Here is a 9,701-nt window from a genome sequence, read left to right on the forward strand (position 1 = left end):
TATACAGATTACAAAGTATTAGGAGGTGTTTCGTTGTTATTTGGTAATTAATGTCTAATTATGAATTAATTAGATTTAAAAGATTCGTCTCGGCCTAATCAGCTGAACTGTATAATTAGTTATTTTTAACTGCATTTAATACTCCATACATGTGTCCGAAAATTTGATGTGACAGATACTGTAAAAAAAAGTTTGGGAACTAAACACTGACTTAGTCAATTATGACAATATGGCATCTAGAAGGCACTAAACTGGTAGCCCCCTGATTTGTTCGCAACTAAAGAATCAAACTACCTGGAAAAAAATATAAAAATTCTATCATAGCCATTTCAGTAAACACGTCATGTGTAAGTGCATCATACGGACCGTGGACACGGAGACGCGGGCGGCATCATGGCTGTGGACTTCGGTGGCCTCGCGCGTCCATGGAGGCCGGCGGTGGTGGAGGCCGCGGCCCCGGCCGTGCTAGCTTCTGGCCATGGACATCAGCGGCCTCGGTCGTCGTGTCCGTGCACACAGGCGGTAGCGGCAACCACGCTGGCTTCTGACCATGGATGCCGGCGGACTCGCTGTCGTCTTGTCCGTGTAGGAGCTAGCTTCTGGCAGTAGACGCCGACGGCCTTGCGAACACCGTGGTCGTGCACAGTGAGGGGAGGATTGGAAGGAGAAGGGGAGGAAGGAAATGCGTCGCGCGTGTTTTGGAAGGAGACTAGATTCTTGCCCGTGAATTGCTACAGACAAAATTATTAAAACAAATACAACAAATCATGATAATATATAATAACTAATAATCGTATAAGATCGAGAATACATTAAGTGTGAACGTCAATCACTATTAAAGGAGCCGCAGAGCATATACAAACGAAGCCAAGTAGGCATACAGTAGTATGATTGACTATTCGGTTAAGTTGGAAAAGCTGAACAATTTATCCTGAGTGCTCACATTACAATATTTGATTCGGAGTTCAAATGAAAACAGAGGAGATGATAAGGACATTTCTTTAGAAGAAATATAGCACATACAAGGAACTCTAGTGCTAGTTATCTGAAAAGCAATTTTCTGTTGCCTTGGTTATTCGCCTCTTGTTTTGATGCCCCTCGAACATAACATTACCTCAAGTACACATGCAACTCAAGTTTTCTCAGTTCATCCTCATTATTATATGAGCAATCAACAAACCAGAGTACAGGTTCCAGAAGCCGAAGAAAATCTTCTACCCTGTCACATCTTGCATCTCTCAATTTACATCAACTATTTCCTGGCTCGTGTCAGATCTTCCAGCCATGAAAATTATTGTCATTGCCTTGCATACTTAGGAGCTACTCACCTGTGATGGGCGCCATGGCTCATGGCTGCAGCCGTGTATGTATTGGATTTCACCATACCTCAATTCCTCCGCCAGCAGTACAGGAACAGAATAGGTAGAATCCATGACAATTCACAAAGCACAAATTCCATTGCAGGATGCAGAACTTATCATGAACCATGCCACTATATCAGCTCTAAGATACAGCAATTAATTGCTGTCCACGGGAAGTGCTTGACTCTTTGAAGGAGCTTGATGGAGGAATCCTAAAACGCTGATAAACAACTTCTGATTTAGATACAACAGGTTCACATCTTTACCCACTGGTATGCAATGAAGCCATGAAACCATACTTTCTTTTCCTTAAAATGGCACAAGCAAGTAAAATCTGTAGTAACCTTACAAGATAAGTGAGCTTGCAGAGTGTAGTATCCTTTCATGTAATAGCCCACTTCTCACTGTGGCAGCACAAGGCATACTATTTTTCCTCCTCTCCAACGTCATTTAGCACCTTGACTTTTTCTAGCTCATATATCAGCTCGACGATTCTCAACATAATAACTCCCCCATGCCTCCCACAGCCTCCAAACAATGCGAACATGAACCATGATTACTAATTTCTACATGCAGATTAAAAAAGGCACACCGAATTAATCAACATATTGGCATTCCAAATAGATGAACCATGATTAGTAAGTTTTCATTCATGTCAAATAATTTGTCTTGTTGCCACGGAATGGATTATCATCATTTATGGAATCAACCATGTAGCAGGAAAGATGCCTCCAGTGCTGTACCTAATAAGCACTTTAACTGAATATATTGAAAAACTGAATCGTCTGTTGCAGAACGCAGGACACCAATTAAAATAAAAAACTCGACCTGTGGGGGGAAAGACCGCCCCCACGGCATTTTCACGAAAGAAAGAAGACCTTTCTCACACAGGCCGAGAAAACCTCCGAACCCCTGCCCCATCCATACACAGTGCCCGTAACCCGTGAGAATGGGCGATCCACGCACATCGGGGGATCAGCGACCAGGGTCGGACCCAACTGTGCTTTGGCACATGGAGCAGGCGAGGGGATTTTTTTGGTGAGAAACTAGCGCCGAGCAGGACTCGAACGCTGGCCGGTAGGAAGCCAGCCACCAGCTCCTACCATCCGTGCTATGCGCGGTTCTCGCATGACACCAACTACAGCACGAAACAGTGGACTAATAGCTAATGTAACTCAGTTATATAAAAAATGAATATTTAGAGCTGTGCAAGCGGACATCATAGCACATTATAACACTATGCTAATGTAACTTAGGGTAAGATTTTAGCTAAACTAACGAAATTGAGAATGAAAACAATATTCCTGATATAACAATCTATGAGATACACCGCTCCCAAGACCATAAACGAACTGTGTAAATGGAAACAATATTTTTTAACATGTTTCTTCCTCCCATCGATTTTGCACCTTTATTGGTTCTGGAAGTTTCATATCGGACAGATTATCATGTTTCTTCTTCCTCCCATCAATTTGGCACTATGGCTGAAAATTTGAGAAATTTGGCAATTTTTTTATTTAGACATGCAGCAGGCTTATCAGTTTATAAAATGGGGTAGCTTCATAGGATATAGCACAAGGTGACATGACAGACATCTAAATCCGTATTTGTGACAATGTAAGGATATAGGAAAATGGCAACAATTGAACCTGAACTTCTGAACAAAAATGCTTTATTCATGCTTACATTTTACTCCCTTATTTTGGCTCAAGTAATGAACCCTTATACACATAATTACCTTCTGGACATGGGGAACCAAGAAAAGACTGAAAATGGCATAAGCATGGCCAAGAAACAAAGATATCTGCACAAAGAGTTTCACCTGAGTTCTGCATTCTGAGGCTTCATGCTAATAATGTCTAGGTGTAATCCTTATTTGCTATGATGTCTTAATAATATTCAAGTTCAACTCTTAATCAGTTGTCCTTACTAAGACATTATGATCCTTATTTCAGAAACAATCTACTTGCCAATCTGGTTGCATTTGTGATGAGCTACAAAACTGGAAAAACGAGGAATTCTTGTTGAATCACCTCCAAGAAGTAGAGATCACTAAATTCAGGGGTCTGAACAAAAAGTTAACTTTGTGAAACAGTGCCTTATGCAAAGCTACAGATATAATGCACCAGTCATTTAAAACCAACATGTCGACATAAAGTTTATGAGAATGAACATGAAATATTTGACTAAAAGCAATAATTTCGACCATGTAAAGCAAAAGCTTCAAATGCATTAGATATAATGTGCTTGTTTGATTAGCTACATTCCTAATCGGATAGATTGACAAACACGTGGAAGAACAGGTTCAACTTGCAAAAATTGAAGCTCAAGTTAAAACAAAAACTACACCAAAATCAATGCTAGCTTTGGTGCCCCTGAAAAAGGACTGGTCATCCCAACTGAAGCTCGGCCAATCAGTTTTTGCGAAACTAAAGTGCTTTAGCTGCAACTTGATGACTTCTGAAAGCAAATGAAATTTTAGATATAGCATGTTGGTAATTCCATGATGCAGAAGAAACAAATATTTACAAAACAATAATCTTTGCTACGATGTCCATTGCCTATAGGTCAATCGATTGAGCATGATGAAAAATTAACTACAGGCAAGCAAGAGACTTTGATTCTACAGCTTGCCTCTTCCCAGGAGAATACCATCGAACACCTAGCCTGCAACCTAAAGCAAGGCAGGCAGAGTAGGTGGGAGAGACCTCTTCACCAGTTCTATTTTTAGGAACACATACCTTGAACTGAATGAATTGCAAATTGACAAGAGAGGCAAGATGAATGTAGAAAAATTAGTGTGCATGTTTACCTGAACTCAAGAATAAGCTTAACGTGTACATTCAACATGTTGGATATCACCAAACAATAACCAGATTACGAGAACTTTCAAATGAATATAATAGGTGTGTGACCCATTCCTGATTATCTCTGTCATTTGGAGAGAAAGCATTTTAGGGGAAATAAAATGATTGGTGCATTATCAACATGTGTTTGCAATGCCCGACATATGAGATACGAGCTTTGGTCAGAACATCACATCACATCGACAAAAAAAAATTTTGATTGTTGTTCACCAACATCAATAATCTGTCATTTTTGCCCATCAACTGAAGAATATATTGCCAAGAACAATACGTAGATGGTTCACAAATCTAAGAGCATCTCCAACCGTTTGGCAAATGGAGTTGGTATCCTTAATTTTTGGCAAAAACTCTTAAAACACCCCTCCAACAGTTTGTCAAATGACTTGGCAAAATATGGCAACTTGACAAAAACCCTCCCTCACCGCGCATATATGGCAACTTGGGAAAGGGCTTGGCAAATCCTCTCCCTGCATGCTGCGTACTGACCACGAAAATAAGGTTTTCTCCCTTGCTTGCATGCTGCTATTGCTTTTTTTTTCATTTTGCCAAGTCCGAAATAGCAAACTATTGGAGATCTTATTGTTTTTTACTTGGCAAATAGTTTTGAGAGTTGGCAAATCACAAAATTTACCAAGTAGAATACGGCAAACTTTTAGAGATGCTCTAAAATTCTAAACCTGGCAAAGTAGATCCGATACAAGTGATTTAACAAAAAAATTTATATCAGAAGCTGCTTTTCTTTTTCATATTGATTATATAATCTACAAAAGATAGAAAATAAATACCTTCTGCAAATCCACCTCTCCTTCATGGTGTCCAGCGGCAGTAGCAAGTAAAACAAATAGAGAGCGGGAGAAGGGGACACACGGCTAATGGCGGAGAGGGGAGACGCACCAGTAGAAGAACATCCATATGCACACATTAGTGCTGATCTTGGCGCATCCGGCTCGCGATGAATGGGGAAAGGGCGCGGGATTACCGGGGACGGACACGGGCGGGCGGGGGGAGTGCGCAGGATTGGAAGGAGAAGGGTCGGAAGGAAATGCCGCGCCTGTAACGGAAGGCGTGTTATGGAAATCACTTCGTCTTGGCGCCTGCAAACCCTCACCGCGTCTGCCATATATTTGCCCCTTCTCATCCTCTCTGAGCCGGCGGCTAATCCTCCCACCACCAATGGCAACCAGGGGAGGACGCGGTGGCAGGGGAGGACGGGGAGGACGCGGCGGCAGGGGAGGACAGCCGGGCGAGCCCGGGCAACCGGGCCAGGGCGGCGGCCCCGGCGGCCGCGGCGGATCCGCGTTCGGCGCTCGCGGCGGCGACGGCGGCAAAGGTGGCACCGCCAGCAATGGCGCCATCGGAGGGCGCGGAGGTCGTGGCGGCGACGGCGGCGACGGAGGCAACGGAGGCCGCGGCGGCGACGGTGGGGACGGCGGGGACGGCGGGCGCGGCGGATCGAGCGGTCCCCCGTTGTCAGCGCCCTTGTTGCGTAAACGGCGTGGTGGGCCGAGCGGAGGATGCGGCGGCAAGGTCGGCCAGGCGGGCAAGCGCGGCGGCCGCGGCGGTCGCGGCGGCAGGGGAGGACAACCGGGCGAGCCCGGCCGACCGGGCCAGGGCGGCGTCCGCGACGCCCGTGGCGGCGACGGAGGCGAAGACAGAGCTGGCGGAGCGGACGGCGGGAAGAGCAGAGGCTTCCTGCATAAGCAGCAGCAGGAGGAGGAGGAGGGGGAGCAGCTTGACCACCAGATATGAAAGATGGGTGTGATCTAGTAGAACTGTCGTCGATGTCGCTCTAGGGTTTATGTGGTCATCAAGAGTTTTCACTCGTTTATGCCATGGTTTACTTTTCTTGAAGCATCGTATCATCTTGAAAGCAGAATATGTTCAGGGGTTTATTGTTTAACTTGTTGATCGCCTGTGCCTGCGTTGAGGGAGTTTAAAAAGATCGTCCGTTCGCAAATCCAACTCTAGCTAGCTCCTTCGCAACACCTTGAAAGACAACGCAGGATAACTAACAGGTTAACTGGCGATGGCTAGGTTTGTAGCTTCTACCTTCTAGTTAATCATCGGCTGGAGATAATAAAGCTCTTTAGGATTCTGTTGGCTCTGATAGTCAGGCTTGCTTGATTGCTTGGTAGTCTCTCTCTCCTTGTGCACAACAGCAGTGACACCAACAAGTTTGCATGGCAGAACCTGCTCTAAAACTTACGAACTAAGTGAAAATAGATCTATTCATTTTAAACATATAAATGCAACTTGCCAATGAGAATCACACTTTTATGTGGGTACATTGTTTAGATAGATAGAGGTTCATTTTCAGACGACAATACTCTGAAGATTACAACAACCAACAATATAATACTGTAACTGATCAACAAGTTCTGATTTCTAAACTCTAAACAGAAATGCATAGAGCTTGCTGCATAATATCATTTAAATAAACTTAATCACCTAAACTTTACTTGTTACTCGCCACCAGGATAAAATTTGCAGAGAGAGGGAAGAGGTTGGCCTCATTTTCTTTGCTTGTCAATCTTTTCCAACCATCATCAGAAATCGAGCACTGGTTTGCCCAGCTTGTCTTGTAATGGTGTAGAATTCAGATTTTACTTATACTGTAGAATTACACAATGATGGTACAACTACATGCAGGTCCTATACTAGCCAAGATGGTATGTGAGCATGATGCATATAATTTTGCAGACCTGCTGCTTGTGTTCAAACAAGATACAGTAGTTAAATTATTACGGGGTACACCCCCAAATAAATTGTATTTACTAGAGATGACACGGATTTGCCCGGTTCTGCCCTGCAATAGATAACCAAATACATTGTCTTACTAGAGATGACCCGAGGTAGCCCATGTTGACCAAATAAAAATATACAACGGTATCTTTAAGCAAATCCGCAACCGTACCAGCACACTACCAAATGCTCAACTAGAACGCAAAAGATGACGCTTTGTTGATGTCGCATAACCACAGGCGGCCCAAAATTCCAAGAGGTTAATCAGCAACTCAAGAATGTCCCCTACATCTCCAACCATGGATAGAAGTTGGTACATAAACTCTGCCTGGTTCAGTCCATGCTCAGCCTGAATTCAGAAAGATACAACCACACCCAATTAATTCAGTTACATAGAGGAATCTTACAGTACAGAAAGAAACAACCAAGCCATTGGTGGTATATTTTGATAAGTACCGTCTTTATCTCCCAAAGAAGGCAGATATCATGAAACATGCGAGCGTAGTGAGTGCCAATAAGTCGGAGTTGTTCTTGAATCGAGTTAATTTGTAGAGGTAAGATGGAAACCAACAAAAAATAATCCAAGGATCCAATTCTAACAAAAATTATATATTAGCAAAGGACAATGTGGGTTCTGTTGTCTGACAGTGTGGGTTCTGTTGTGCATCTGGCGGTTGTCTAAAGCACTTTCTTGGTAGTTGTAGGCTGCTGCAGCAACAAGTTTCTGTGCAAGAAGAATTTGATCATCAATGAGATCTTGAGCTGGTTAACAGCCCTTGTATTTTCAGCAGTGTATCACCTAAGCGCAGATACTTGCTGGGGAGTGGGGAGAAAGCTAGCAAAAATAACACAAAATCTGGAAGTGACAAGATATTAAACAATCAGTTGGGGAGGCGGATCTAGAATCTCAATCTAGGGGGGCTAATTTTCCCTTCTTCTTCTTCCCTCCTCACTTTTTCTTCTTCCTCCTTTTCTTTTTCCTCCTCTTCATTCATGGTTGAAAATTCTTGGGGAGGGGCTCCATTGGATCCGCCCCTGGCTGGGGATGCCAATAGCAGAAAGTAGGGTGGGAGGTATACCTTGTTCCCACAATGCTGATGAAGCAATTCACAGAGTCTATTTGACAAGGTGTTAAGTGTCTGAATTAAGTCGCTGGCATCGGGGTCACTGGGATGGTGTGAAGGGGAATGACCGCCGTCAATGTTATGACCATCTGTTGACGAAGTGGTCATCCTGGCAGTTTGAGGTGTGTTCAATTTCCTGGGACGCGTGTAATTAAACATGCATGTGTTTGCATTACTACACTGCTGATAATAGCATGGCAAAATAAAACATGACGCAACCAACTGTACAATTGTGGTCAATGCAAGCTTCGTACCTGGCTGCATCCCCATTGAGAATTATCAGTATACCCAGAACTAATGGCCTTGTCTGCCAATATCATCTATACGCAATTATTTCACAGTGGTATGCCTTCACACGAGGAGTTTGGCCTTGTCTGCCAATATCATCTTACACATTATTTCACAGTCATATGCCTTCACACGAGGAGTTTCATCGCGGGGCGCAGTGAATGTGCAATCCGCGACGACTCAACGTAAATAACCTGCCACACAAATGTGGAGCACCATGAGCATTAAAATGATGACAGAGACATGAAATGAACATTTCAGCGCACAAGTGCAATAAAAATAATCTTTGTTTACGTATTTGTCAACAACAAAAGTGGAGAGTTAATAATTAAAATAAAGGTCAATCAGCTTGTGCTACTATAACTATGCATTGATAAGATCAGATAAACCCAGCACCAACTGTCCAACTTAGCATGACTCAGGATTCTAGAAGCAGTTGCTTATCGTGAACTTAGCATTATTAGGTACACAAAGACATGCATAATAAAAATCAACGTTTCAGCACACAACTACAATAAAAACAGACAAACATACATATTTGTCAACAACGAAACCTGATGACGGATTAATCAACATAGGTACATGTAACCAGCTTAACATGAACACAGCACCAACCTAACATGAATAGGGATTCCAGAAGCAGTGGCCTCTATCATTTAAGTAAAATAAAAAAGATACATAACAGGAGATCAGAACACGAGTCTGAACGGATTCACCTGAATAAGCAATGCACATTCAGTAATGTTAGACGCATCGCTCTTGGCTCGCAAATCGTCCTGAACCCTTGCAGCAAGCAGCCTGAACAAGATGTTCAAGAAGGCTCTTCTAATCTTTGGCCACAACCATGCGTGGCGCATCCGGGATTCAACGGTGCTACTCCTGATGAAGAATCCCAGGATCTGCCTCCTACAGTTAACCTTCAGGTTGAATCTTTTGAGGGAGACTTTGGAGACAGGACTTCGATGGTGGAAGGGAGAGAGTGCGAGCACAGCAAGAGGGGTGCTGGTCGGCTGTGGAGCGGAAAGCAAAATGAAGGGAGACCAGAAGGGGAGGGGAATGCGGTCATGCGGATGGGATGCCCAGTGTCAGGATGGAGATGAAGTAGATGATGGTCCTGACAGGTTGGACCAGGTGCGGGCGGAATTGTGCCTGATGTGGAGCAGGCAGAAAACCAACGATGGATGAGAGCATCTCTCATGGTTTCGCCCATTGATGTGGTTGCAAGGCACGTCGGGCTTTAGGTGGATCCTAGTAATATTTAATGGATAGCAGTAGAAATAGCCAGTAGCGACGAGCATATTAATGAATTCAACCAATAG

At 43.7% G+C, this 9,701-nt stretch overlaps 2 long non-coding RNA genes across 2 annotated transcripts; both read right to left on the reverse strand.

Moving 5' to 3' along the window:
- Positions 1-812: 812 nt before the first annotated feature.
- Positions 813-6,095, reverse strand: LOC120655468. Its single transcript, XR_005667538.1, has 2 exons — positions 1,329-6,095; positions 813-1,219 (listed from the first exon to the last, which is right to left on the reverse strand). It is a non-coding gene; the product is annotated as an uncharacterized LOC120655468 (long non-coding RNA).
- An 842-nt stretch (positions 6,096-6,937) lies between these two features.
- LOC120654012 lies at positions 6,938-9,444 on the reverse strand. Its single transcript, XR_005666936.1, has 2 exons — positions 9,099-9,444; positions 6,938-8,576 (listed from the first exon to the last, which is right to left on the reverse strand). It is a non-coding gene; the product is annotated as an uncharacterized LOC120654012 (long non-coding RNA).
- Between the last annotated feature and the right edge of the window lie 257 nt (positions 9,445-9,701).

This window comes from Panicum virgatum, chromosome 1N, assembly GCF_016808335.1.
Source record: "Panicum virgatum strain AP13 chromosome 1N, P.virgatum_v5, whole genome shotgun sequence".
NCBI classification, from domain to species: Eukaryota; Viridiplantae; Streptophyta; class Magnoliopsida; order Poales; family Poaceae; genus Panicum; species Panicum virgatum.